Below are 27,145 nucleotides of genomic sequence, written 5' to 3' on the forward strand. Positions count from 1 at the left end.
CAGTAATCCTAGCAGAAAGATACCACCACAGGAATGATGAAGAAAGGAAGTCAGCAGATAAAAATCCAGAAAGTATTTTTTTTAAGATCAAAGTAATAAGGAGCCCACAGCACCAGGTCTGAGAAGCACAACAGCCAGGCAGAAACTGACATAACTGTCCTGGACACTTATATCAATAAATCACAGTTAACTTTGAAAGGAAACATGCATCCGCACGCAGACAAATGCATCTGCATGCTGATGCACATTTCAGAGGAAAATAGAATACAGGCAACAATGTCATTCTGGCACGCGCAGATTGCTGGACTTGTGAGTGGTGGGAAACGTGGAACACCACTCACGCCCGTGCACTGGCTGTGTGCGAGAACATTTACAGAAAAGCAATCGACATGGTACAACACCTCCCCCCTTACAAAAATAAACAAAAGTATGAACTGTGAACATAAAAAAACAAAATCAATTAGTCCACATAGAAATCATTAAACTTTGCAATCATACCCACATTTCATGCAAATCTCTGCGGGACAGAAGATGATGCTCCTTCTTTTGACCATTGCAAAAAACACAGTTGATGGACAGAATGCAGAACAATGTCTTATATTCACCCCAGTACAAAGATCTGGGCCTAAATCCATCGTTTTTTTGCACTCCACACCACCCTAGGTCAGACACTGGCTATATGCAAATCAGCCTTGACCCTGTGCCTCATGGGAACAGTCCAGCCCGAACTACCAAGCCATGTCTTTCCTAGACCGGAATCAAGCATCCAAGGACCGGTTTCTGGCTATCAGCCTTCTTCAGCCTGGATAGCTTGACTCCACTGATGTGGAGAGCCTGGGACTCACGTCTGAGCATACCCAGCCCAATCGGGGTGAACATTGCAAAAAACACAGTTGATGGACAGAATGCAGAACAATGTCTTACATTCACCCCAGTACAAAGATCTGGGCCTAAATCCATCGTTTTTCTGCACTCCACACCACCCTAGGTCAGACACTGGCTATATGCGAATCAGCCTTGACCCTGTGCCTCATGGGAACAGTCCAGCCCGAACTACCAAGCCATGTCTTTCCTAGACCGGAATCAAGCATCCAAGGACCGGTTTCTGGCTATCAGCCTTCTTCAGCCTGGATAGCTTGACTCCAGTGATGTGGAGAGCCTGGGACTCACGTCTGAGCATACCCAGCCTGACCAGTCACCAACAGGAAATAAAGAGGTAGAGCCATCCAAACTGGTACTAATCCATCTGGATTCAGAATAAGAATTGCTAGAACTTGGCCCAGCAAAATCAGATCCTGCGAAATCATAGAAGTCAGAATCCTCCTTTTTCTTATGCAAGTAATTTTTAATGCCTGCTCCTTGGATACTTTCACCAAGTCCCTTTTGCTCCACCAGCCTTTTCCTTTGAAAAATGCAGATCCTTTGGATTCTATTTCAACCACTACAGGGAGGGACCATTTGGACTCTCCTTTCTTCGCCTTTTAAGGAATCTTTACCAAGACAAAGTCCCCAACCTTCAAATCACATGCACAGACCTTGTGTCTGCGATTAAAAGCCACTTTGGGCTTCTCTTGTTTTTTAGCAACACTAGAAGCTACACCTTCTAACCATTGACGAGACGCTTGCTTGTTTATGTTCCTGACCCAGTCAGGACAAAAAGAACAAACAGGTAACTTTTTTCTCAACAAGAGATAAGGGGAAACAACAGTGGTGCTGTGAGGGGTAAGTAAATAAAACCACAGTTTTTTTGTAAAACTTATTTTGCATCCCAACCCATTGTAGGGGCTGTCTGGACACCTACTTTGAGAAAGCAATTCATTCGCTCAACAAGTCCATTGACAAAAGGAGAGTAAAAAGCAGTGGTTAAATGTCTGATGGAACGTTCATCCATAAAAGCACACATCTTTCTTGTTACAAAATGTGTGCCATTGTCCGAGACCAATTCTTTAGGTACTCCTTCAATGAAAAATACACTCCTAAAGACCCTGATAACTTAATCTGTGTAAGGATGCAATGTGAATTTGAAATAAACCCATTTGCTGAAATAATCTATGACCACCATAAGAAAGCGTTGTCTCGAAGGTAACAGCTCAAAGGAACCTGCAAAATCCAACACAATCTTACTCCAAGCTTCTTTAGGCAACGGATCAGTCATTAGGGGTGTCTCATGTCTCTTCCCTTGCTTATCAGACACTTGTCAAACATTTCAACCTGTGCCTCCAACGACGGCCACAAAAAAATGTTTCAAAGATTTGCAAGTGCTTCAACCCCTAAATGACCAGCGTCCGCTCCCTTGATAAGGGAAGATCTGAGAGAAGGGGGCGGGACACAACGCTCTCCTCTCACTAACGCTGGCCCATTGCCAGTTCATCAGCCACTTGTATAAAAAGACACAATGAAAACTCCACACTTCTTGCTTTAGGCCAACCCTTTAAAAAAAAATCAGCCACAGCGACCAAGACAGAATCCAATGTAGAGGCCTTCAGCCATTCTTTATGCGAGACAGAAGCAGAATGGGAAACAACTTCATCCACTAAAGCAACAACACACTCCTCATGACTCATGTCCTCTTTAGACTCATCCTGAATGGGCAGTCTAGACAGACAGTCTGCTCTTACATTTTTCCCACCAGGTATGTATTTTAAAGTGAAATTGTGTTCTTGTAATTTAGATAATAACCTTACCAAGTAAGAAGAGGCCTTTCCAGAGCCATTCCCATTCAATAAATTTAACATAGGTCTGTGATCAGTGAACATGGTGAAATGCTGTCCCCATAAAAATATTTTAAACTTTTCCACAGCCCATGAACAAGCTAATGTCTCGCGCTGTATAGTGCTATAACGTGACTCCGCAGTGGATAGGGAATGCGAGGGAAAGGCAACTATACGCTCTTCGTCCTGAATGTTTTGTGATTGAACCGCACCCAGCCCAATCTGACTGGCATTCATTGTAAGGATGCACTCCTTATCAGATTGAAAAGGAGAAAGTGCAGGCGCTGAATTGACCCGTCTGTCATCTTTCCAAATAAACTTCACACCTTTCTTTAATAACTCCCTCAATGGTTGCACTGTGAAAGAATACCCATCCACAAATCTTGAATAGTATTCACTCAAACCCAGAAATGAGCAAAGTGAATCCTTATCTCCGGGAATGGGTGCATCTTGAATAGCTTTGATCAGTGAAAGTTTTGGTGAAATACCTTTTGCACTCACAAAGTGACCCAGATAATCAAACTCCTACATTAAACTGGCATTTTGTCCAACCTTAAGGTAATATCAAACTCAGTGAATTTACCAAGGACCTATGTCAGTACAGGATCATGCTCAGCCATGGTTTTGGCAAATATAAGAACATCATCCTGGTAGGCCTGCACACCAGTGATGCCTTTCAGAATGGTGTCCATCAATCTCTGAAAAACACTAGCGGCAGATGCCACTCCGAAGGGAAGTCTGGTAAACTTGTAGGCCCCAAAAAGTGTAACAAATGTGGTGAATATTTGAGAGTCAGTCTGAAGAGGAATTTGATGAAGCAGACTTTAAATCCAGCAAGGAAAATTGCTGCGCACCACCAATTTTTGCCAACAACTCCTGAATTTTAGGTAAAGGGTGACTCTCAATGACAATGCATTTGTTAAGGCTGCGCAAGTCTGCACATAATCTAATACTCTTATCTTTCTTGCGTACAATAACTATGGAACTGACCCATTCAGATGCTTCTGCCTTAACAATCACACCGTCTGATAACATTTTATCAAGCAAAGACTTGAGCTCATCTCTAATGTTCAATGGAACAGGGCGAACTTTGTGAGTAACAGGAGTAGAGTCTTTCTTCAACGCAATATTATGCACATATTTGTTCAGACAACCTAAAGAGTCACTAAATGCCGCAGGACATTTCTTTTTCCATAATGACATACCAGACATCTCAATAGAGTAAACTGGGGCAATGGGAAAATCATGAACCCTGACTGGAGGATCAAGACCAGGAATTGAATAAATACCCGATTTTGCAATATCCTTCCACCCAACATTGGCTTTACCCTTCTTTGCAACATAAATCTTAGTTTTTAAGGTCCTACCTAGACATGAATGAGATCATAGAAAAATCCCACTGTATCAATTTCCTGTTCCCCATAGGCTTTGGGACATACATCAGAGCGATGCTGCTGTGCCCCATCACCCCAGTTAGAATGGAAAAACACATCACAAATAATGGTGATAGGAGCACCAAAGTCACACATCATGTTCGTAGTGAGGGTCCCAGCTATAGCTCCCTGACAAATGGGATCCTTAATTTCTTTATCTGAAACCTGCAACACATCAAGACGGAGTAATAAATTGGAAAGAACAAGAGTCTCAGTGTCCAAAGATGTTTCCACACTATTAACTCTAGTCTGATTTTTCCCCATTCTACGTACAGTATGAAAATGACCCCCTTTTTTGCATTTAACACAACGTTTCCCAACAGCTGGACAAAGAGGTGAGTTACCTATATGAGATCTTGCCCCACACCTGAAACACAAGGTCACAGTTTTGTTAATGTGCTGAGTAACTTTGCCTTTGGGTTTTAAAACCTTGACATCCACATCATTACCAACATCATGCACTGGAGTGGAAGCAACCATTTCCTGACCCATAACTTTAGAAGACTCAATGGAGCGTTCTATGCCATTGGCAACAGTCAAAACGTCACTAGGAGATGGATCTCTGAAACATAGCAACTTCTCCTTTATCTTATCGGATGAACAGCCATACACGAACTAGTCACGTAAGTAAATATCCAAAGTTGCAGTTAGTAGCCAGGTGTCTCAAAACTGATAAATAATCCTCCATGGATTAATTACAGGTTTCTTTTCTTTTCACAACATTGAAGCGTTCTAGTAAATTGCTTGGCTCATCACTGAATTTCTTTTGATTCCAGAAAAGCATCCCATTCATCTTCCTCATCTCGCGGTGCTGGATTTCTGGGCAAATTGTCAAATACTTGTTGGCCTTCACGACCCAAAAAGCTTAAGAGAATCGCTGCTTTATGCTTGGGAACCTACTCATCAGCACCAACAGCAATTTAATATTTCTCAAAAGCTCTGATCCAAAGTATCCACTTCACAGGAGGTTTGCCAGGGCGCTCAAGAAACAAAGCTAACTGTACCAAAGAGTTGGGCGCAGAATTAGCAGCTGCCACAATTATTTGTGAAGATAAAAGTAGTAAATGAAATCGGAGTACTCACAAAGTGTGCCGGTCACCGTTGTATACAGGCAAGACTCTCCCGTTTGATCACAGGTAAGTTGAATCTTTAAAAATAGGTACCAGATGCCCTCTGTGGGTGCAGAAAATGACCACTTGAGGTGAGTATACCGCTCAAGATAATGTTGTGCACATCCAGAGGTAAGAGACACTTTTTCTGTGAAGCACTGGAATCCGCACAATAAAATATGCTGGGAAGAAACTTTAACATGTAGAGGTAAAACCACAATCCCCTGAACAACCGTACCCTCTAGAAATGAGGTGTGAACCTCCTGCTTGTCTTGATCCAGCGACAGCAGCTTGAAGAAATGAGATGAAAAACTTCTGCATGCTGTCGGTGGCTCCTGACGTCACTATGCTGCATGGTGTGTTACATTGTAGCACACTAGTAGCGGCTAACGAGCAGATGAGTCCGCCTCCGAGCCTGCTGGGATACAGCGGCACTGCGCACTACCACTGCAGCTTTCATTATTGGTGCATTATAACAGAGCTCGGCTTGAGGATGCGGATCTAGCCCTGATCTCTTGACTGGGTGAGAGCTTTCTGCTTAATTCAGAGACTCTGTCCCTCACCACCCCTTGTTGTAAATATTTTTGTCCACCCTAAGCGTGGAAGGGTATTCTCAGATGTGAGACCCTTGCTCATTGCACCATCAGGATTCAAGCAAACCGGGCCGAAGACGGCTGTAATGCCAGAAACCGGTCCCCGGGAGCTTGTTTCCTTCCCAGTGTAAGAATTGGCTTTTGTAGTTTGGTTTGCCCTGTTCCCATCATGCACTGGGACAGGAACAGACTAATTTGCATACAGCCAGGTTCTGAAACTGGGATGGTGCAGTGAGCTAAAAAACGGTGTTGGATCTAGCCCTGATCTCTTGACTGGGTGAGAGCTTTCTGCTTTATTCAGAGACTCTGTCCCTCACCACCCCTTGTTGTAAATATTTTTGTCCACCCTAAGCGTGGAAGGGTATTCTCAGATGTGAGACCCTTGCTCATTGCACCATCAGGATTCAAGCAAACCGGGCCGAAGACGGCTGTAATGCCAGAAACCGGTCCCCGGGAGCTTGTTTCCTTCCCAGTGTAAGAATTGGCTTTTGTAGTTTGGTTTGCCCTGTTCCCATCATGCACTGGGACAGGAACAGACTAATTTGCATACAGCCAGGTTCTGAAACTGGGATGGTGCAGTGAGCTAAAAAACGGTGTTGGATCTAGCCCTGATCTCTTGACTGGGTGAGAGCTTTCTGCTTAATTCAGAGACTCTGTCCCTCACCACCCCTTGTTGTAAATATTTTTGTCCACCCTAAGCGTGGAAGGGTATTCTCAGATGTGAGACCCTTGCTCATTGCACCATCAGGATTCAAGCAAACCGGGCCGAAGACGGCTGTAATGCCAGAAACCGGTCCCCGGGAGCTTGTTTCCTTCCCAGTGTAAGAATTGGCTTTTGTAGTTTGGTTTGCCCTGTTCCCATCATGCACTGGGACAGGAACAGACTAATTTGCATACAGCCAGGTTCTGAAACTGGGATGGTGCAGTGAGCTAAAAAACGGTGTTGGATCTAGCCCTGATCTCTTGACTGGGTGAGAGCTTTCTGCTTAATTCAGAGACTCTGTCCCTCACCACCCCTTGTTGTAAATATTTTTGTCCACCCTAAGCGTGGAAGGGTATTCTCAGATGTGAGACCCTTGCTCATTGCACCATCAGGATTCAAGCAAACCGGGCCGAAGACGGCTGTAATGCCAGAAACCGGTCCCCGGGAGCTTGTTTCCTTCCCAGTGTAAGAATTGGCTTTTGTAGTTTGGTTTGCCCTGTTCCCATCATGCACTGGGACAGGAACAGACTAATTTGCATACAGCCAGGTTCTGAAACTGGGATGGTGCAGTGAGCTAAAAAACGGTGTTGGATCTAGCCCTGATCTCTTGACTGGGTGAGAGCTTTCTGCTTAATTCAGAGACTCTGTCCCTCACCACCCCTTGTTGTAAATATTTTTGTCCACCCTAAGCGTGGAAGGGTATTCTCAGATGTGAGACCCTTGCTCATTGCACCATCAGGATTCAAGCAAACCGGGCCGAAGACGGCTGTAATGCCAGAAACCGGTCCCCGGGAGCTTGTTTCCTTCCCAGTGTAAGAATTGGCTTTTGTAGTTTGGTTTGCCCTGTTCCCATCATGCACTGGGACAGGAACAGACTAATTTGCATACAGCCAGGTTCTGAAACTGGGATGGTGCAGTGAGCTAAAAAACGGTGTTGGATCTAGCCCTGATCTCTTGACTGGGTGAGAGCTTTCTGCTTAATTCAGAGACTCTGTCCCTCACCACCCCTTGTTGTAAATATGCTGGGATACAGCGGCACTGCGCACTACCACTGCAGCTTTCATTATTGGTGCATTATAACAGAGCTCGGCTTGAGGATGCGGAGAGGCGCTATAATTCATGACTTTGTATTTCAATGCGGTGGTGCAGACCATCACACTGAAATGTGTTAGACTAACGCCTGATGCATGGCACTTGGCAGGACTGAAGGAGGCCCGAGCTTACTGTCTGGCTCAGCTCTTGGAGTCCGTTCACGAGCAGAGCCCAGCCCTGAAAATGTATACTATGTAAATCATACAACAAACATCAAGTAAGATACGGTAAAGATATTTCGAAATTCTAAAATGTTAAAATTGTTTTTTTAGGTTGTAGCTTTGACAATAACATGTCACATACCACTGCACCGACAAGTACCTGTTAAAAGTGATAGTTTTTACACGTGAACCATTAGTAAACTAAGAGGCAAGACAGTTATGTAAACCCGGTATGTTGCCTTGATTATTACAGAGCTCACATTATAGTTTATTAAATCAAATATAATTGTTTTTTACAACTGGTATTCTGAACTCTCGTATTTGAAAGCACTTTCTTATGCGATAATGATAGGGGACTTTTGATTAAATGAAATATTTGTCTAAGATCACACAATTTAAGTGGGTAAGCTGCAATTTATCAATTTTTCTAGTTTCACTTTGTACAAATCAGCCACTAAATGGATAATTATATGTCATACGTTTCTATGTTAACGCTTTGTTTTAACCTCTTTGCACATGTTTGTGCCGTTTTTATATAGTGCAAACTCCATCCGAAGGTATTAGAGCTCTTTACATGAGCACTTGTTCCATTACACCAGGTCACATACATTTTTTAAAGACATGCAGAAAATAAGCAGTTTGCACAGAATTGCAGGATGTTGAGCAAATGCTGAGAATTGAACCTGGTTCCCCATTTCCAAAGTCGGCAGTTCTGATTGTAACTCCGCATTTTGGGTAGAGGGAGGCAGACAGAGGCCACTTCAAAGCTCCGCACGCTATGGGCTCGAGGTTCCAACAGGACTCCAAGCTGAGCCAAACCCAGGCTTCAGACTCCAGCCCGGATCGAGCTTTCAGTGGCTCGCTCACCTCTGTTATCTACAGATCTCCTGTACACTGCCACAGTATACTCCTAGAAGGCTGTGGGATCTTTCATCCACAACCAGGCATACAACAACCATTCTACTAATAGGGTTTCAGCGCACCCCATCTCATGTCTTTGCTTGGGCTACTGCAGCTTACAAGGCACACAGTTCTTCAGCTGATGTGTGCTGGGCTTCCCTGAAATTGTGCCCTCAGTGACTTCCTCTTGCAAAGTATTTCACAATTCATCCAGCGGTTCAAGTGAATAAAAAATGTACGGGAACTGTGATTCTGATTGTGATGGCGTCCGAGGCAGGGAAGTTTGGGGCAGGCCAGAGAAATGGATAAATGTACAAATTATTCTGCAACTAATTTGAATGCCTTTGCCTTCAGGTAAATACATCTATCTCTATATAAAAACGAAAGTATGTCTGTCTGTTTTTCCTTTTTGCATTACTACACCATTCATCCGATCGGCATGAAACTTTGGGTAGTTGTTGAGTACACTCCCGAGAAGGTTTCTGGCAAAAAAACAACATTTGTTAAAAGTAGTTGAGTACACACCCGCGAAGGTTGCTGGCAAAAAAAAAACCATTTGTTAAATATCGGCCCACGGCCCCCCAGGGCCCTCATAATCTTTCCAATACTGAACGTTTACAGTTTCCGGTGCGACTCGCTTTTGCAATGACCATCAACAAAGCACAAGGACAATCGCTGCAAGTGTGTGGACTAGATTTGGAGAATCCGAGCTTCTCACATGGACAACTGTATGTGGCCAGCTCACGCATCGGAAAACCTTCTGATTTATTCGTGTACGCACCACACCAAAAAACAAAAGATACCGTGTATCCACAAGCACTCGAATAAGTAAACAGAAATAAAACAACACTTTAAAATCTTTTCCTTATTAAAATGAATACGTTTTAATAAAAATGACACAATGTAAATTGAATGTTATAACAAGTTTCCTTAAATTTCCTTTCTTCTGAGATCGCAGCAACAAGCGACGGGTAAGCTAGTAATATATATATATATATATATATATATATATATATATATATATATATATATATATATAAACGAAAGTATGTCTGTCTGTCTGTTTGTCCTTTATGCATTACTACACTATTCATCCGATCGCCATGAAACGTTGGGAAGTTGTTGAGTACACTCACGCGAAGGTGTCTGTCCAATTTTTTTTTTTTAAATCGGCCCCCCAGGGCACTCATAATCTTTCGAGTACTGAAATAGAACGAATCTGCGAGCATCGTCGACAGTTTTGACCCACAAACGGAAATCGATTGGTCAATCTACATCAGTAGCACAAAAGAAAAAGGCATTACGAGCTTCAGAAACAGACGAGCAATGGGGAGCAAGATTAGGAGCTGTTCGAATACAAACTGCTCAAGCCCGTAATTCTCAAACGAACGAGCAACGAGAATCAAGATTGGAAGCAGATCGAGTACGCACTGCTCAAGCCCGTTCTTCTCAAATGAACAAGCAACGAGAATCAAGATTGGAGACAGATCGATTACGCACTGCTCAAGCCTGCTCGAATGAAACAGGAGAGCAACCAGAATAAGATTGGAAGCCAATCGAGGACGCACTGCTCAAGCCACACTTAGAAACGTTAAAAAAAATAAAATGAATACGTTTCAATAACACAATGTAAATGTAATGTTATCATAACGAGTTTCCTTGAATTTCCTTTCTTCTGAGATCACAGCAACGCGCGACGGGTAAGCTAGTGTGAAATATAACCCTCATGCTAGAAACAGAAAATAAATGCAAGTTGAAGTAATTGGTGGGAAATGCACTCTTTTATGTTCTGAAAGCTCATTTGGTTAATTAATTCACTGCAGATATCTGTGTGTGTAACCAGAGAATCATAGTACTTAATCCTAGTTGGTGCACTCGGGAATAGTGACATGTATTTATACCGCTATGAGGTCCCAGCCTGCGACTAAAAGCACAGCCAATATGCAAGACATTATTTTAAAATTGTATTACAAACAGTATAAGATAGGCTGCTGCAAAATGTGCAGAGAGACCTAGGCCCTGATTACGAATTGGTCTGAATTTTCTGACCCTTGGGTAAACCTGTTTGCGTGACAATTGTAATTCGGAGTTTCGAGACAATGGGTAGATAGCAGGTATTGAATCACCAGGGTCTATTGTTGGGCAAGTTCCCACATTTAGGACCCTGTTAGTTCCCTGCCCTTTTAATTTTTTCCGCGTCCCCACCCCTCTTTCCCTCCCTCCGCCCTCTCAATCCCATCCGTCCCATATGTGCAGTAAATTAATAATGATATTGCCATTACGTGCTATGACACTCTGCCATTGTATGCACCGAGATCCTAAACAATAGCCGTGATGCTATTATCACACCAAGTCGGGGCACGTTACAACTATAGATACGCATTCATTACGGACTGCAGTACTATTGAAACAGTAATGTAACCCAGATTGCATATGACAACTGTAACTGCATATGATACGTCCTTTGTTAACCTACAAAAAAAATTAATAAAGGAAATGTAAACAAAAAAAGTACCTGGATTCCAAAAAACTCGTAATCGGGGCCTTAGTACGTGGGTTCAAAATATATATTTGTACTTATAACCAATCAAATTTCACCTAGTGAAAACCTTTTTTTCTTTTTCTTAAAGGTTTCCATTAAAGGGACGCACTTCAGAACTCCGCTGATAACGCCCTTACTTTACCTCAAAAAGAATAAATCTTTGCCACTGTCAAGCCTCAAATGGCATATACTAGCTCACAAGCAGCATTTAGATTTATTGATTAACCAATTGCTCACATTTACATTTCTTTCAGGTAGCAAGCATCCTGGCGAGAAGGCTGGTTTCTTCTTTCACTGTCTGGTTCTGTCTTGCCTTTACAGAACAGGTAGTGGTGGGTGAGCTAACAAATTGACAGGAAAAGCCGAGCCAAGGGCGATGCTTTGTGTTCTCCACGATCAGTTTCCACAGGTCATGGTGCAGGGAGCGGCTTCAGTGGCAAAGCTGTGGCATCATAGGCAATATGAAGCGAGGCGATGCAAGATGTGGTGCCGTGCTCATCCGTTGCGGTGCAAGGAGCGGCTCAATGCTTGAGATGGCGGTGAGACATGGGTGACGTTGTAAAGTGGGGCAATGTTCTGGATGATGTCTTCAGGTCACGAAGCTGGCAGCGTCATCATTGTCAGCACCGTAGCTGTTTTTCTCCTGTTGCGGCAAAAAAGACACAGTTCCCAGTGCTGTTGGCAGATGAACCTAAAGTCTTTGATGTTCCTGAGACTTCCAACAGGAGGCAGGCTCTACTTCAAAGCCTTGGAGAAACTCAGGCAGTAAGTTGCAGAAAGTTCAGTTCAGTCCAGTCCTTTCACTGCCCAAGTCAGAAGCAGCCACTGCAGGCCAGCACAGCAATGCACACAGCAAAGTGGTAGTTCTTCCTGAGAGCTTCTCCAGCTCATTTTCATGGCAGGTTCCTTAGTCCAAAAGAGTTCTAAAGTTCTGTGGTCAGGGCCCCAAAACTTATACTAGTTCTGGCCTTTAAAGAAGGCATACTTCAAAGTCTTGCTCACAGAAGGGGCACACTCTTGACCAGATATTCTCGTCCTCCCCTCTTGAGGACATAGAGATTACTCCCGTCTTATGTTCAGACCATTTTCTTGCCAAATTTGTGATCAAGGGCATAGTCAAACCATTGCCTATCCTGGCACATCAACAGGGTTGTGTCCATAGGGCATATCACCGAGTAACCCCAGAGATGCTGGCTCAGGCAGCAGTGGTCCACCCTTGCCCCCTCTCCGGCGATCTGGACAGGGATCTGCAGACCCTGCAGGACTGGTTTTTTGACAGGCTAAATGATCTTGCCCCGGAACTGACATCTCGCCCGACACCGAAACGGGTCTCTGCGCCTTGGTTCACCGCTGCACTGTCGGCTACGCGGCAGCAGTGCAAGGTAGCCGAAAGAGCGTGGCGGGCACAATATGATACTGTCGCCAAGCAGACCTACAAAATGGTGGTTAAGGCTTATCACCGGGACATTCGCCTGGAAAAAAAAGCATATCTAGCCAGAAGAATAGAAGCTGCTTCTAACTCCTGCAAGGAGATTTTCTCCATTGTGAGAGAATTCACTTCTCCATGGTCCAACACCTCGGACGAGAAGCCATTAGGTACCTGGGCTACGGGCCTTGCTGATTTCTTTACGAGCAAGATCCAACGCATTCAGGAGACATTCCTGACACCAGTGTCCACGGTCCACATTGAACCTGACATCACCATATCGCCACAGGCCGGGCGTGACGCTGAGTGTGTTTCCACCGATCTCTGCTACTGACTCCTTAGCTCTAATGGGCAATTTAAAGTCGGGCTCACCCCTTGACCCTTGCCCTGCTAAATTTCTAGCGAAAGTTGCGGAGGTGATTAACCCACTGGCCAACCCGCTGTTAAATCTTTCGCTGACGCATGGAGTGGTCCCACAAGCTTGGAAACAGGCGATGGTGATTCCCTTGCTCAAAAAGCCAGGCCTAGATCCGAAGGCCCCAGTTAATTATAGGCCCATCTCTCTGTTGCCGGCTCTCACGAAGATTTTGGAAAAACACGTTCAAGGTGTGCTTTCCAATTTTCTTGAAACCAACGAGATCCTGCATGCCACCCAATCGGGCTTTCGTCCCCATCATAGCACTGAGACTGCGCTCCTTGAGGTCTCAGAAACCATTAAAGGGGTTCTGGACTCGGGGGGCAAAGTCATGCTGGTGATGTTAGATTTGTCGGCGGCGTTCGACACCGTTCCCCATGATGGTCTTCTCGCCAGACTCTCTGAGATAGGCCTACGGGGGACGGTGTTCGACTGGTTTTCTTCCTTTCTAGCCGGCCGCCGGCAAACGATCTGGGTTCCGCCGGACTCCGCCGTGATGCCGCCTCTGGGAGTCGGGGTCCCACAGGGCTCTATCTTGAGCCCGACCCTCTTTAATATCATTATGACCCCGTTGGCGGCGTTGGTGGAGTCGCGAGGCGCCCAGATCGTATCCTACGCGGATGACACCCAGCTCCTCTTCTCTTGTAAGAGAGGAGGTGACTTTGATGGGGAGAGTATTCGGGATTGCCTTGGGGCTGTTTTTCAATGGTTCCATCTGAACAGCCTCAAGTGCAATTCCGATAAGTCCGAGGTACTTTTCTTTGGGTGTGACACAGAGCCAGACTGGCAGGCCTGGTGGCCAATGAATATGTTTCCTCCGTCCTGTTCCTCCCAGGTTGCCAAGAATCTGGGGGTCAAGATGGATAATAGGCTAACCTTGAAATCCCAGATCTTGGGGGTGTCGGGCACTTGCTTCGGCATCCTTAGGATGCTGCGGAGGTTTCTTCCCCTGCTTTCCGAGGAACACAGGAGATTGACAGTCCAGGCTCTGATTGGGTCCAGGTTGGATTATTCCAACATTCTTTACCTGGGCCTCCCAGAGTACTTGCTGCAGCGGCTTCAAGTGGTGCAGAATGCCGCTGCTAGGGCAATTTATGGTCTGAACAGGCGTTCCAGTGCCTCGGGCCTGTTGAAAACTTTGCATTGGCTTCCCATCCGCAAGCGGATCGCCTTTAAGGCTCTGACTCTGGCCTATAAAGCTCTTCACAAGGGGGGAGCTATGTACCTCCAAAAGAGACTGGTCTTTTATCAACCGACCAGGTCTCTGAGGTCGGAATCCCTTTACTTGGCAGTTGTTCCACGTGTAAAGAAAGCGCGCCTCGGAGGCCGCTCTTTTGGATTGCTGGCGCCACAGCTGTGGAACTCTTTGCCGCTTGCTCTGCGGGGAGCCACTAGCCTGATGGCTTTTAGAAAAAGCCTTAAAACTTGGCTGTTTACTCAGTAGTCTGTTTATTGTGAGTTTTGTCTGGCACTCTGGTTTTTCTTTTGTCTGGTGTTATGTTATTCTGTCGCAGTTTTTCCTTTCTCCAATAAAGCGCCGGGACACTCTTTTTGAGTAGCCGAGCGCTATATAAATAAATAAATAACATAACATAACATAACAAGATCCACTTTTTTCCTGCTCTGTCCCAGACCCTCTCCAGGAGGTGGAGACTTCTTTGTGAGGACAGGTATGGCCCTATTCATATGTCAGTTGCAATTCCTCCCACTTGTCGTAGCCTGGTGATGAGTCATCAGGATATGCAAGGCACACCTAAGCTCCCTTTGTGTATTCATAATGAGATTTGAAAGATTAGTATCCACGTTTCTGAAGTTCTTCATATCCTTCTTCTTTCTGATGACCGCTACTGCTGTAGGTCTATTGTTTACTCTTGCACAATTTTTGGCAGGAGCACCCTTTGGGACCGTAAGGGTCTGGCTAGAGTGTATGCAGGAGGCCCCAGCTGTCAGTTACACAGATGTGGATTCCACAGGCAGGCACAGATGGTTAAGCAAGACAATTTCCACTTTCTAAAAGTGGCATTTTCAAACACACAAATTAAAATCCATCTTCACTAAAGATGTATTTTTAAATTGTGAGATCAGAGATCCCAAACTCCAACTTTCTATCATCTTCCAATGGGAATCTACACTTGAAAGATGTTTCAAGGCAGACCCCAAGTTCACCTATGGAAGAGATAGCCTTTCAATAGTGAAAAACTAAATGCACAGTATTTCACTATCAGGACATGTGAAAACATACCTCTGCATGTCCTACCTTTTAAATACACTGCACCCAGCCCACGAGGCTGCCTTGGGCCTACCTTTGAGGTGGCTTACATATAATAAAAGGGAAGGTTTGAGCCTAGCAAGTTGGTGTACTTGCCAGGTCAACATGGCAGTTTAAAACTGTGCACACAGACACTGCAGTGGCAGGTCTGGGACACATTTCAAAGCCTACTTGTGTGGGTGGCACAATCAGTGCTGCAGGCCCCCTAGTAGCATTTGATTTACAGGCCCTGGGCACACACAGTGCACAATACTAGGGACTTATTGGTAAATCAAATAAGCCAATCATGGATAAACCAACTAGTAACACAATTTAATCAGAGAGCATATTCCCTTTAGCACTAATTAACAGTGGTAAAGTGCCCAGAGTCCTAAAGTTAACGAAAAATGGGCCATAAACTGGATGCCAAAAAGTCTGGGGGGGTAAACCTGTTAAAAATGCTTCTCGCACCCGATGGTGTCATACTCTCTATGCCTAATCCGCTAACTTGCAAGGTGCCCACAAAAGACATGGGCCCTGTAGGAGAGTAGGGTCTGCTTCCTATGGTCACCCCCACTTTTTGCTGTGATTCTTTTCGACTTTAGTGTGGCTGTGGGCCTGCTAATCAGACCCACAGCCCAGCTGTTCTCTCTCTAAATTGATACCATGTACTTTAGGTACATATCAGATAGGTTACTGGGTCACTCTTGTGAGCCCCTGTATAGTGTACCATAGGTACCCAGGGCATAGGTACACCTTAGGCCTACCAGGGGCTGCAGCATGTATTGTGCCACCCCTGGTTTGCCTCCCAAACTGACACCACAGGTCTGTTCACACAGCCTGAGTAAGGTGGTGTAATCACTCCTTACTCAGATATAGTATACCTATATCTACCTTTATATATAGACACATATACACCTATAAGTCACTCCTATGGTAGGCCTCGACAATCCTGTAGACAGAGTGCTTGGTTTTATGTGAGAGGTTGCCCTAGCATGAGCTGAGCCCTTCTGCAGCTTTCGGAACCATCTCCTTATAGCTGTTCTATGATCTAGCCATACCATATACTATTAAGTGCATTATAATCCTCGCGGTTAATGCTAACTTTGGTTTGATCAAAACATGTTGCGTAAGGTGTCAACCACTTTGGAATGCTACCCCCCGCCAATTCTGGCGGCGGGGGTAGCATTCCACCCTTCTAGAGGGAAAAGACATGCAAGTTACAGCTTTACCCGGTTAAAGTGAAACAGAGCCTCAGCATCACAAAATGGATGCTGCTGCCACAGACCCGAGTCTGACCTCCTGTTGCTGGGGGAAACTCTGGCAGAGGAGGCCTGGACAATAGGTTTCCTGTCCAGGGTGGTGCCAGCACCTCCCCAGACAGGGGTTTTGTGTATTGGGGCAGGGAGGGCTGCATTCAGTGAATGCATCTAGATACTGCCTGGGACACACAAGGTACTCCATGCATAGCCCGGTTCAAACCAGTTGCTGGGGCACTCCAGCCCCAGCTCTGGCGCGAAACTAGACAAAGGCAAAGGGGTGTAACCAACCCCTTCTCAGGTCCACCCATAGGAGGGACCTAGTCAGGTAATCCAGCCCCCTGCCTTAGTATAAGTATAGGAGCTGTGTCCCCAGGACTTTAGATTATCCTGGACAAATCTTTGAAAGACATATCTTGGACATTCGACATTCCATTCTGACTGGAAGACATCTCCCTTGTGGTAAAGGAGAGACCACCCTGTGCAAACAGGCACCAACAGCAACTTCGCCGGTCTGCAGTTTCAAGGCTCCCGTCGGAACCTGAATACTCTGCGACTCAAGAACTGGACTTCCAGACTTCTCTGACCCCGATCCACAGCAAAGCTGAGACCCGTGGCGGACACTAGAGACGTGGAACCAGACATCTTGGACATCCTGCATTTTGCTACCTGCACTCCTTTCCTGAAGCCTCAGTAAGTTGTGCATTGACTTGTATTGCATTTTTACCTCTGACCTCATAAAGAGTGCAGAGGGGTTGTGTTTAGATTAAATAAATATATATTTGATATTCCTTGTGTGGTGTCCTTTCATTTGCTATTCAAGGGATTATATAGGGTGAAACAACTTGCTTAACTCGCTTACTGAAGTCTTAGCCTGAAGACTGCTGGTTCATGCTACCACTAGGATATATTTCTATAAGGCTGACTTTACAACCACCATCAATAAGGGTCGATTAGACTGGTGCAAGGTGTCCACTAGAACTAGTGGACATCATATGCCAGGCTAACTTCTCACAGGCCCAGATTGGAAACTATAGAGAGGAATTCCATTCCACATAATTAGAAGAGGTCCGATGACATGCACACAAATGTACTTGGTGCGAGAACAACAAACTAAATTTTACCGGTCAGAATATCCAGCAGGTAAAATTACTGTGGGAATACACTGCATTGTAGCCAGGATCCCTTCAATGACCCCAGCCCAAAACTCAGACAAAGCACAGGGTAGCATTACTTACTCCCCCACCAGCCAAAATTGTTCTTTACCCTCCTCACCATGAGCTTACAGCAATCTTGTGCACTCTTCAACCACGGGTGGTAAATGTGTGTGTTAAGCCCCCATGGAAAAGGAATTTCCATGCAGAATCACACCTTGTAAATAGCGGACCGCAAATAATTCTCATTCCATGTGGTTTAACTTGTAATTGTATATAATTACTGATACAGAGTGTGCCCCTCTGCAGTACTGTTCAACCTGTAATCGGGCCATGGTGGGCTTCTTAAAGAGCCTAGAAATTGATCAACAGGGATAAAAGGACCAGTTATCATATACCACCAGGGGAGTCCCTTTTTTTTTATATATAACTTTATTTTATTGATTTAAGCAGACAGAGGTAATCAAGGAAAAAATACCCAAGGACCCGAATACAACACATTTGGTGCAATCACGAACATAAGCTTCCAAACTCTGCTTATAAAATTGGCAACCCAGCTAGCAAGCCCCAGGGGTGAATGATTGTCCAAGTAACATGCGAATCAATGATAGTACAGACAACAATAAAGGGCATTTTCCTGAAAACATATCGGTCTGTAAAGCCCCGCCCCTACCCATCCCCACCCCGGAACCGGTGTGCCATGCACCATATAAAAACAATGGATTACGCCTGTTGAGATGTGTCCGCAGGGGGCGGAGCATCTGTGAGCCGGAGCAACCTCAGATATTTGGGGCAAGGTCACCTCGTTGAAATCCTGCGCTAGCAGTGAGAGGATCGGTTTCCAAACCGTGTGGAAGGATGCTGTGGAGTTTGTGATAGTAGCTTGTATACGCTCCATACCAATGAAGTATCACAACTTATGCAGCCACCCAGTATGTGAAGGGCGGGTCTAAGTACCCCAAAGGGATAGGATATGGTGTACAGCTGCTCTCAGGGCCAAGCCCATCTGCTTCCCTCGCATGGATTTGAGTGGAAAGGTAAGCGCGTTGGGCAAGTCTAAGAGGGTGTATGCGGGAAAGCGGGGGATCTCTGTTTCAAAGTAGGTGTCCACATCTTTTAGCACCTCCTCCCAGAACCCTTGTACTTCCCTACACTCCCAAAGTATGTGTGTCAGGGTGCCTGTTACCCCACAACCCCTCCAACATTCAGAGCTATGGTCTGGAGCAATTTGTTGCATTCTGGCAGGCGTTAGATGCCAATACATGGCCACTTTGACCGCTACCTCCTTGCTCCCTACATTCCTTGCTGTGTGGTGGGCCCTATCGTGGATATGCTGCCATTCCTCCGGCGAGAGAGTCCGCCCCAGCTCTGCTTCCCATCGGCGCTGACCAGCTGACTTGTCTAGTGGTACTGTCGGGTGTAACATGGTATATAATTCAGAGATCATTTTACGATCCGAGTGTTTGGAGAGGAGCCATTTCTCGTAAACTGTAAGTTTACGGTTAACCAAAGGGTGTACTTCAGGATGGAGCAGACAGTGACGGATCTGAAAGTATTGGAACCATTTAGGCTCCTTAATGTCGTACCAATCAGCTAGATCGGAGTAGGGTATGAAGCCCTGGAAATCAAACAGGTGGCCTGCTGAGCTGCAAGATGATGCGCGCCACTGTGGGAAGGCCCGCGCCTCCATGCCCGGGGGAAATTCCGGGTTATAAAAAATGGGAGTAAGGGGCGAAGGGAACGAGGTGAGGTTCTGTCGCAATGCAACCGAGTCCCACACCCTCATCACCGAGCGGGTGATGGGAGACCGACGCATATACGAGGGACGATCTGCCGGTTTCAGGAAGGGTACCTTCCACAAGGAAAGGCGGGCCATGGCTCGATCTTGAAAGAACCATCTCTTTTCAGATTCTGGTCTGCTCCACTCCACCAAATAGCGAAGTTGGGTTGCCTTATAGTAAGTCATAAGATTAGGAATTCCTAGACCACCCTCGGCAGTACACCGAAAGGCCAAATCTCGACGAAGTTGCGGCCGTCTTCCAGCCCATATGAAGTGTAGTATCTCGGACTGTAGCATGCGTATATAATGCAAGGGGGGCGTGACCGGTATCATCTGGAAAATATACAATATTTTAGGCAAGATAGACATTTTTATTGCCGCTATCCTGCCCAGCAGCGACAGAGAGTATGTTGTCCAGCTGCGTAGGGTGGTCGTAACTTGTGAAGTAAGGGTGGAATAATTACGGGCAAGAGTGGTGTTCGTGGACTGCGTCAACACAATCCCCAGATATGGGATTTCACGCCGTGTCTGCAGACCCCCATAGTCTTGGGAAGCATCAACCGGGGCGTCCCCCAAAGAGCCCAGAGGCAAAAGCATAGATTTCCCCACATTGACTTTAAAGCCCGAAGCCCTGCCAAACTCTGCCAGCTCCCCCAGAAAAGCAGGAACGGAGCGTCGGGGTGCAGTAAGAGTCACCAGAATGTCATCGACGTATAAACTGACCATGTGTTGCTCTCCCCCGAAGGGGACGCCAGATATCTGGGGATTGTCCCGGATCAGCTGTGCCAGGAGCTCGACGTATAACACAAAGAGCAGGGGGGATAGAGTACACCCCTGCCGTGTGCCTCTCCGAATGTCAAAGGGTTTAGAGCAGACCCGTTGACCCTGATCTTTGCCTGTGGTTTGTCGTAACAACTCGCCACCCAAGAGCGATAATGATCCCCAATCCCAGTCGAATGCTTTCTCAGCATCGACCGTGAGCAGCAAAGGGTCAAGATCCGAAAAATGGGCTCTATCTATCAAATACATGATCCGTTTGGTATTATCACTACTTTGTCGATTGGGGATAAAGCCCGACTGCTCCGGTTCGATTATGCCCGGGAGGCGTGGGCCCAACCTGGCTGCTAGGACACATGTGAATAATTTCAAATCGAGATTGAGGAGGGAGATCGGCCTATATGCCGCGCATTGGGTGGGATCCTTCCCAGGTTTGGGAAGAACAACGACCTTCGCTTCCAGCATCTCTGCTGGGATCGTCCCCGGGCCCCTGAAGGAGTTGAACAGGCGCGTCAGAACAGGCGCTAAGGATTGGTAGAATGTCTTATAAAACCCAGCGGAAAAGCCGTCATGGCCTGGTGATTTCAATGGTTTGAGGCGGGATATCGCGCCAATCACCTCCTCCACCCTAATGGGAGCGTCTAGGTCTGTTGCCCCTGCCACGTTAAGAGTCGTGGTCGCAGCCTGACTAAGGTAGTCCTCACTCGCACCATCAATAGTGGGCTCCATGCTATATAAGGAGGTGTAGAACAATCGGAAGGGTTCAGCAATCTGTTCGTCACTCTAGACCCGACTCCTAGGGTATAAACAGCCTCAATCCTGGAGCCTTCCGTGAGCGCCCGAAGCTTGCTCGCTAGGAGCCTCCCTGTCCTGTCACCCCTTACATAGAAGAAGTGTTTGAGTCGGAGAGCCGCATACTCGGCTCTATCAAGATCTAGGCTGGCCAGTTGCGTTCTGGGCGCCTTGAGGCGCCGCCACATGCATGGGGCTTCGGTCCGGCTATGAAGCCGCTCGAGTTCCAGCACCGTGGCTGCCAGCTCCTCTCTCTTCTCCATACATGTGCGATTATCAATTGCTGATATCGCGATAAGCTGCCCCCGCACAACCGCTTTGAGAGCACCCCAGAGGGCCGATAGTGGGGTGTCAACAGTGTCATTGGTAGCTAAGTAGTCTGTGATGCATTTCTGCACCTGCCGGCAGGTGTCCGGTCGCTGCAACAGAGATTCTCGCAGCTTCCATTTCCCTTTCTGTTTGCCCGTAGGACACAAGTCAAGAGTCAGCTGTACCACCTCATGGTCAGACAGTGCCGCCGGCGTGATCTCCACCGCACAGACCAGAGCTTGGACTTTGGAAGACCCTATAAAATGATCGAGGCGAGCATAGATATGGTGGACATGTGAATAGAAAGAGTATTGTGTGCTGTGGGGGTGTGCTTCCCTCCAAATATCTATCAAACCTCCATGCTGCCCCTGCCTTAGAAATCGAACCCGTAGCCCCTTGCCTGTGACCTGACCTATCCCTCTCTGGATCCATAACTATAATAAGATCTCCCCCCATAAGGATCTGCCTGTCATGGTGACGGAGGACATCTGAGAGTGAGTCAATAATAAACGGCTCCTGGCCAGAATTCGGGGCATAAATAGAACCTACAACTATGGAGGTGTCTCCCACCCACATCCTATACGCCAATAATCTCCCTTTTGTCTCTGCTACTTTATCCCCAACCCTGCCCTGAAAATGCCTTGCAAGAAGAATGGCCACCCCCCCCCTTTTTCTCTGAAGTGGAGGAATAAAATTGGTGGGGAAATGCCCGGGACCTCGTCCTGTTCCAGTCCTTGGGTAGCAAGTAAGTCTCTTGCAAGAGACAAATAGCAGCCCCCGAGTTCTCCTGATAGCTTAGAACCGCCCGTCTCACGCGCCTGTGGCACACGTTAACCCCGTTATAGAGAAGCGCCAGGAGACGCTTTAAAACCACCCAAGGGTCCCTTTTCAATTTGCTCTGCTGCTGCCACTTTGAACTCACGAGCTGCATATTGTTTGAATCAGTCCAAGGGGACTGCAACGCTGCTTTTGCCGCTACTCCCGCAAACCAGCTAGCGGGGATGCGGATGTGGAGGACTTCAACTACCAGCATCCCCCCCTAGGGTGCACGTTAACTGCGCCATAGAGAAGTGCTAGGACGCGCTTTAAAACCACCTAAGGGCACCCGCAGCGCGGGTTGCGCGCAGTCATGCCCGGGCGCTGCCCGGGCCAAGGGCGGGCCCATCCGCTCCCGTCAGCGGCCGGAAGAGGCTGGGCTGGGCCACCCCTCTGAGGAGTACAGTTCTTCCTTTCCATCACTGAGAACACCCAGGGCCATAAGTAGTAACCAAGGTACCGTTTTTGCACACACACGAAAATGGAAAAGCAAAAGGTTGTGGCTGGTACTTTGGACGTCTTTTTAGTAAGGGCAGAATCCCTTTTATCTCATGAAATTCACTTGACAGAGCGGCACCTTTCTTTAGATCCCGCTACATTACAGAGGCACCTAACAACTGGTGTATCTTCACCTGTACTGGTCGACCAGGAGTTTTTATCCAACCTTTCCACAAGCGCTTTACATAGCACTGCCCCCTTACCCCTCGCCTCTGATGCAATATCGAGCACTCCAGTTGCCCAGAATAGAGCTACTAGGTCCAAGACAGCGAAACACGCTGATGTCCATAAGAATGTGCCACGGGCTGACAAAAGAAAGAGGGTTACTGTGGCAAGAAAAATCAAGGGCAAGGAAAATATTGACACTCTTTCTCCCATAAAATCTATTTCGGTTGGCATGCAAACTGAGATGATCCTGCCCCCGTTAATGAAGCGTACAGTCAACACCAACTCAAGGGAAGTTATGATTTATCTGCCTGTAGAAGCAAATGACCCTGGACTAGGACCAGCATTAACATGTATTTGTGACCTGGCTGAAAAAAAATGTTCTATGTTGTGGGATAAAATTAGTACGCTTGAGTCTGCAATTAACACCTTAAGTACTAACATTATGGGACAATCATCAACTAGAGAGGACAGGGAAGATGCAAGGTTAATGAGGGGAATTTGCCCATCTACTGCTCAAGAAGGGAACACTGCCAAAATAAATGATAAAACAGCTACAAAAAACATTGGGAGAGACAGTGGGGGTGGAACATCTGCAGGGTTAAATATAATAGCTACCCATGGTTCACAAAAGGGGCAAGTGTTATCTTTAGATGGAGTCAAGGGTGCTAGTGCTCCTACTAGAAGCGAGAGAGCTAACGAACCTAGGGATTCCCTAGCTCCAAACAAGGAGACATTGCGACTCCCCCCAGCCCCCATGTTTTAATTCTGACAGGGGTCCCAGTACTAAGGATTGGCCAGAAAGAAAATTGGGTAGACCTAAGGAACAAAACTGTAGATTGGCTGGCAAGACAAGTGGATGTCATTGAGCACCTAAATTATATTCTATCCACAATTGATCAGAGTGCTCTGATAATTATTGGGGGCGATTTTAACCTCAAATTTGAACCGGTGGCAGGATTCGAAAATATCTTTGACGATGAGGATAGGGCAAATAACATCCCAGCACTGGAGAGCAGCCCTGTAGTGCCATGCACATGTGCTGTAGCTCAGCTACTGCAGTTGATCTCCGCCCACGAACTACGTGCCTGTAATGAGCATCTACCCTCCGATAGCCCAAATCAACCAACATTTAGGCGGGGTAGCTCCAAAAGATATATAGATTACGTATTGGTCTTTATTTCATTTTGGTCCATGGTACATGATCTTGTTGTAGAAGAACGAATGGAGAGTGACCATTACCCTTTGTGTCTGACGCTCTCTGCTTCTCTCTTTCAGTTAATTCCCCTTGTGAGAAATGACCCTATATATATTCCAATTGAGCCTGTGCTGGCAAATAACTGTAGAGCACTTGAATGGCCTTTGGTACTAGGGAATGAAAAGACTGTCAAAAAGATTTACGAGACTTATGTAGAAATAGTCTCCCCATATATCAATCTACTGTTAAAGGAGATTCTAATCATGCAGCTACATGATAATATGGTAGAGGGTCTTGAACCAATATTGAGCAAGACTCTAAAACCTTCTAAAAAGGGAATATCTGATTTACCTACCCTAGGCCACCCGTGACACCATAAAGATTGCTGTAATGCAAAAAAATATTTGATTGAGGTGTAGTGTAGTTCCTATATTCCCAATAGGCTCTGAGCATTGGAATAACATAAAAGGTAGTTTAGACGTAGGACTGAGGTCGACTAAGTCTCTACTGAATATGTTGGACTTAATTAGGTATGCCAGCTAGCTCAGAGGTCACTAGAAAATTTCTCGAATGAACAGGAAGGAGTTAACTTTCCTGATAAGACAAGAAGGGATTAGTTTCTGACAACCGCATAAACATGACAACTTAGCTCCCTCCAGAATAAGGAGTATATCTCCAGAGTCGTGTGAAAACAATAGATAGCTATTTCACTCAGTCAATCGTGCATGCTTAGTTTCACCAGAGTGCAGAGAAATAGAGAGACGGGCGTTTTCAATAAAAGTTGTTATTTATTGAGCAGTCTTCTTTCTCATGCAAGAGAAATAAATTGCCACAATTGCAATACTTATAAAGTAAAGTGCGTACAGTAAAAGGAGTATTATGAAATAATACTGTAAAAGCATTTATATGGTTTCTGAGCCATATGATACTTAAAACGGATAAAATATATACAGTTACATACAATGATAAAAGTTGACTAAACGTACTCAACTGGTGCTTCTAAAATACGCCTACCCCGGTGTACCTAACCTAAGCCTAGTACGTGGGAAGGAGTAAGTGAGCTGCAGTTTAAGTTGTTAGTTTTGCCAAGAATCTGAATCAAGAATTCTCTAAGGGTCTAATCAGCTCCGTACCTTGGTTTTAGAATGAAGGAGGTCTTGTATCTCTTTCTCAGGACTCGATCTCCCAGCAACCCGCAAGGGTGACTGGAAACACTTTCTCGGCAGGAGAAAAGACAGCGTCTCTCTCAGTGCGTCAAATGGGAGGGTCGGCTTCCTTCGGCACTCGCATCAGCTGGACTTTGGGTAAGTAGATAGCCACTCTGCTCCAAACCACCGTGTGTTGCTTAAGGCAAATGCTGGTATATTTATACCTGGAAGGTGCCGTGTTTGACGTAAGGTTGGACATAAGACGTCACTAAGAACTGTCACTAAGACCTGGCAGTTCTTTCAGGACTCTCAGGAGTTCTAGGACAAATCAAAACAGAAGCAGGGGGAATTCCCGGGCTGCTGGAGGTTTGGTTTGTTTAAAGAACGCGTTGTACTTTCTAGGAGTCTGAGGAAGTAGCCTTGCCGTATTTGGACTGCATTGGCTATGACTAAATATGGATATGATTCTTATGCCTTTATAAGGATATGATTTGTTATAACCACATAAGGGCACAAATCGGGAATATTTAATTAGGGTCCTAGATACGTTCACAACAGAGGCAATAAAAAGTAAGGATATGTGTGAGAACTGAGGTTACCAATTCCACGGGGGTAGCTTGGCGCGAGCAGGAAGGCACCCGAAAGCTTAGGTGTAAAGTAGCAGTGCAGCACACACTCACACTGAGACAGGAAACACACGCAATAAAGGACACCACACCAGCTTGTCTTTGAAAAGCAATATACTTTTATCTAGATCAAATGCAGGACTGACAAATCATTCATTGTGATTACTTCAGCATTACCTCATTAGCAACATTTCATTGTAGGCTTATGCAAATCCATTTCATGGGGACTCAGGCAACATTTCATTAATGAAACATAGGTAAGTAATTCATTCAGGGAGAAATCATTTAACAGTAGTATAAGAACCCCTTCGAGCATAACCTCAGCATTGGTCTGAACAAGGTCTATAACAACAGTATGGCACACTCGGCATTAACCACTCCGCTACTGCTTAAAGGCAGGCTGTAAAGAACAGTCCCCTAGCCCGGGGTTAACTCTATTACAAGGCACTCACTACAGGCTTAAATAGTGTTCTGGCCCAGTTCAGGGGGGATTGGTAGGCCTTTACCCGCTCACCTTAATGTTCATGGGCCCATGGGGGGTTAAACAGGGCCAACAGGGCCCAGGCCCAGCTTTCCTTGGGGAAGGGGCGGTCACGGGGCTTCCTCCTGGATCCTGGGTGGCCCCGCTTCCACTCATGCCTGCTGCCCTCCTCCCCCGGCGGTGTGGAGCGAAGTGGGCCTCTTGCAACTGGTGCGGGTGAGAGGGGAGGGCCCCTGCCCTCTGGTAAGCCGCACACGCCCCTGGGACCGGTTCCGGGCCTTCAGACAGCTCCTGCGGCCTCGGGACTAGTCGGGACGCGGCTGCAGCGGGATGCGGTCCCTCCGACCAATGGCGGCGCAGTGCTGACGTGGGCCAGGCCCCAGAGCCAATCCAAGGCTCGCTTGCTATGGGCTCGGCCAGGCGACCAATCTTGGTGCAGCGCTGGCGAGGGCGGGGCCTGTGACGACGCCTCCGTCACGTGATGGTGGTGGCGGCTTCGGGCCTAGCGCGGCCCAACGCTACACTACGGCGGCCGTTTCCTGTCTCCGGGGGCCGCTGCGACCACCCAATTGCGGGGGCCTCTTCAGGCAAGCGCCAGGCCGCGTCGGTGACGGCGAGGCCCAGAATGCTTCCGGACGGCGGGGGCAGCGCCAGCAATCCACGGGCCGCGGCGGTGATGACGGCAGCGCTTCTCCCAGCAGGGCCAGACCCCAGGTACTGGGCTGCGGCGGTGATTGGGGGGGAGTAGAGATCGACACAATTAGCACTCTGAGGGGCAAAGCGCTTTGGGGGCACAGCGCGATGATGCC

Source organism: Lissotriton vulgaris, chromosome 1_2 (genome assembly GCF_964263255.1).
Source record: "Lissotriton vulgaris chromosome 1_2, aLisVul1.2, whole genome shotgun sequence".
In the NCBI taxonomy this organism is placed as follows: domain Eukaryota; kingdom Metazoa; phylum Chordata; class Amphibia; order Caudata; family Salamandridae; genus Lissotriton; species Lissotriton vulgaris.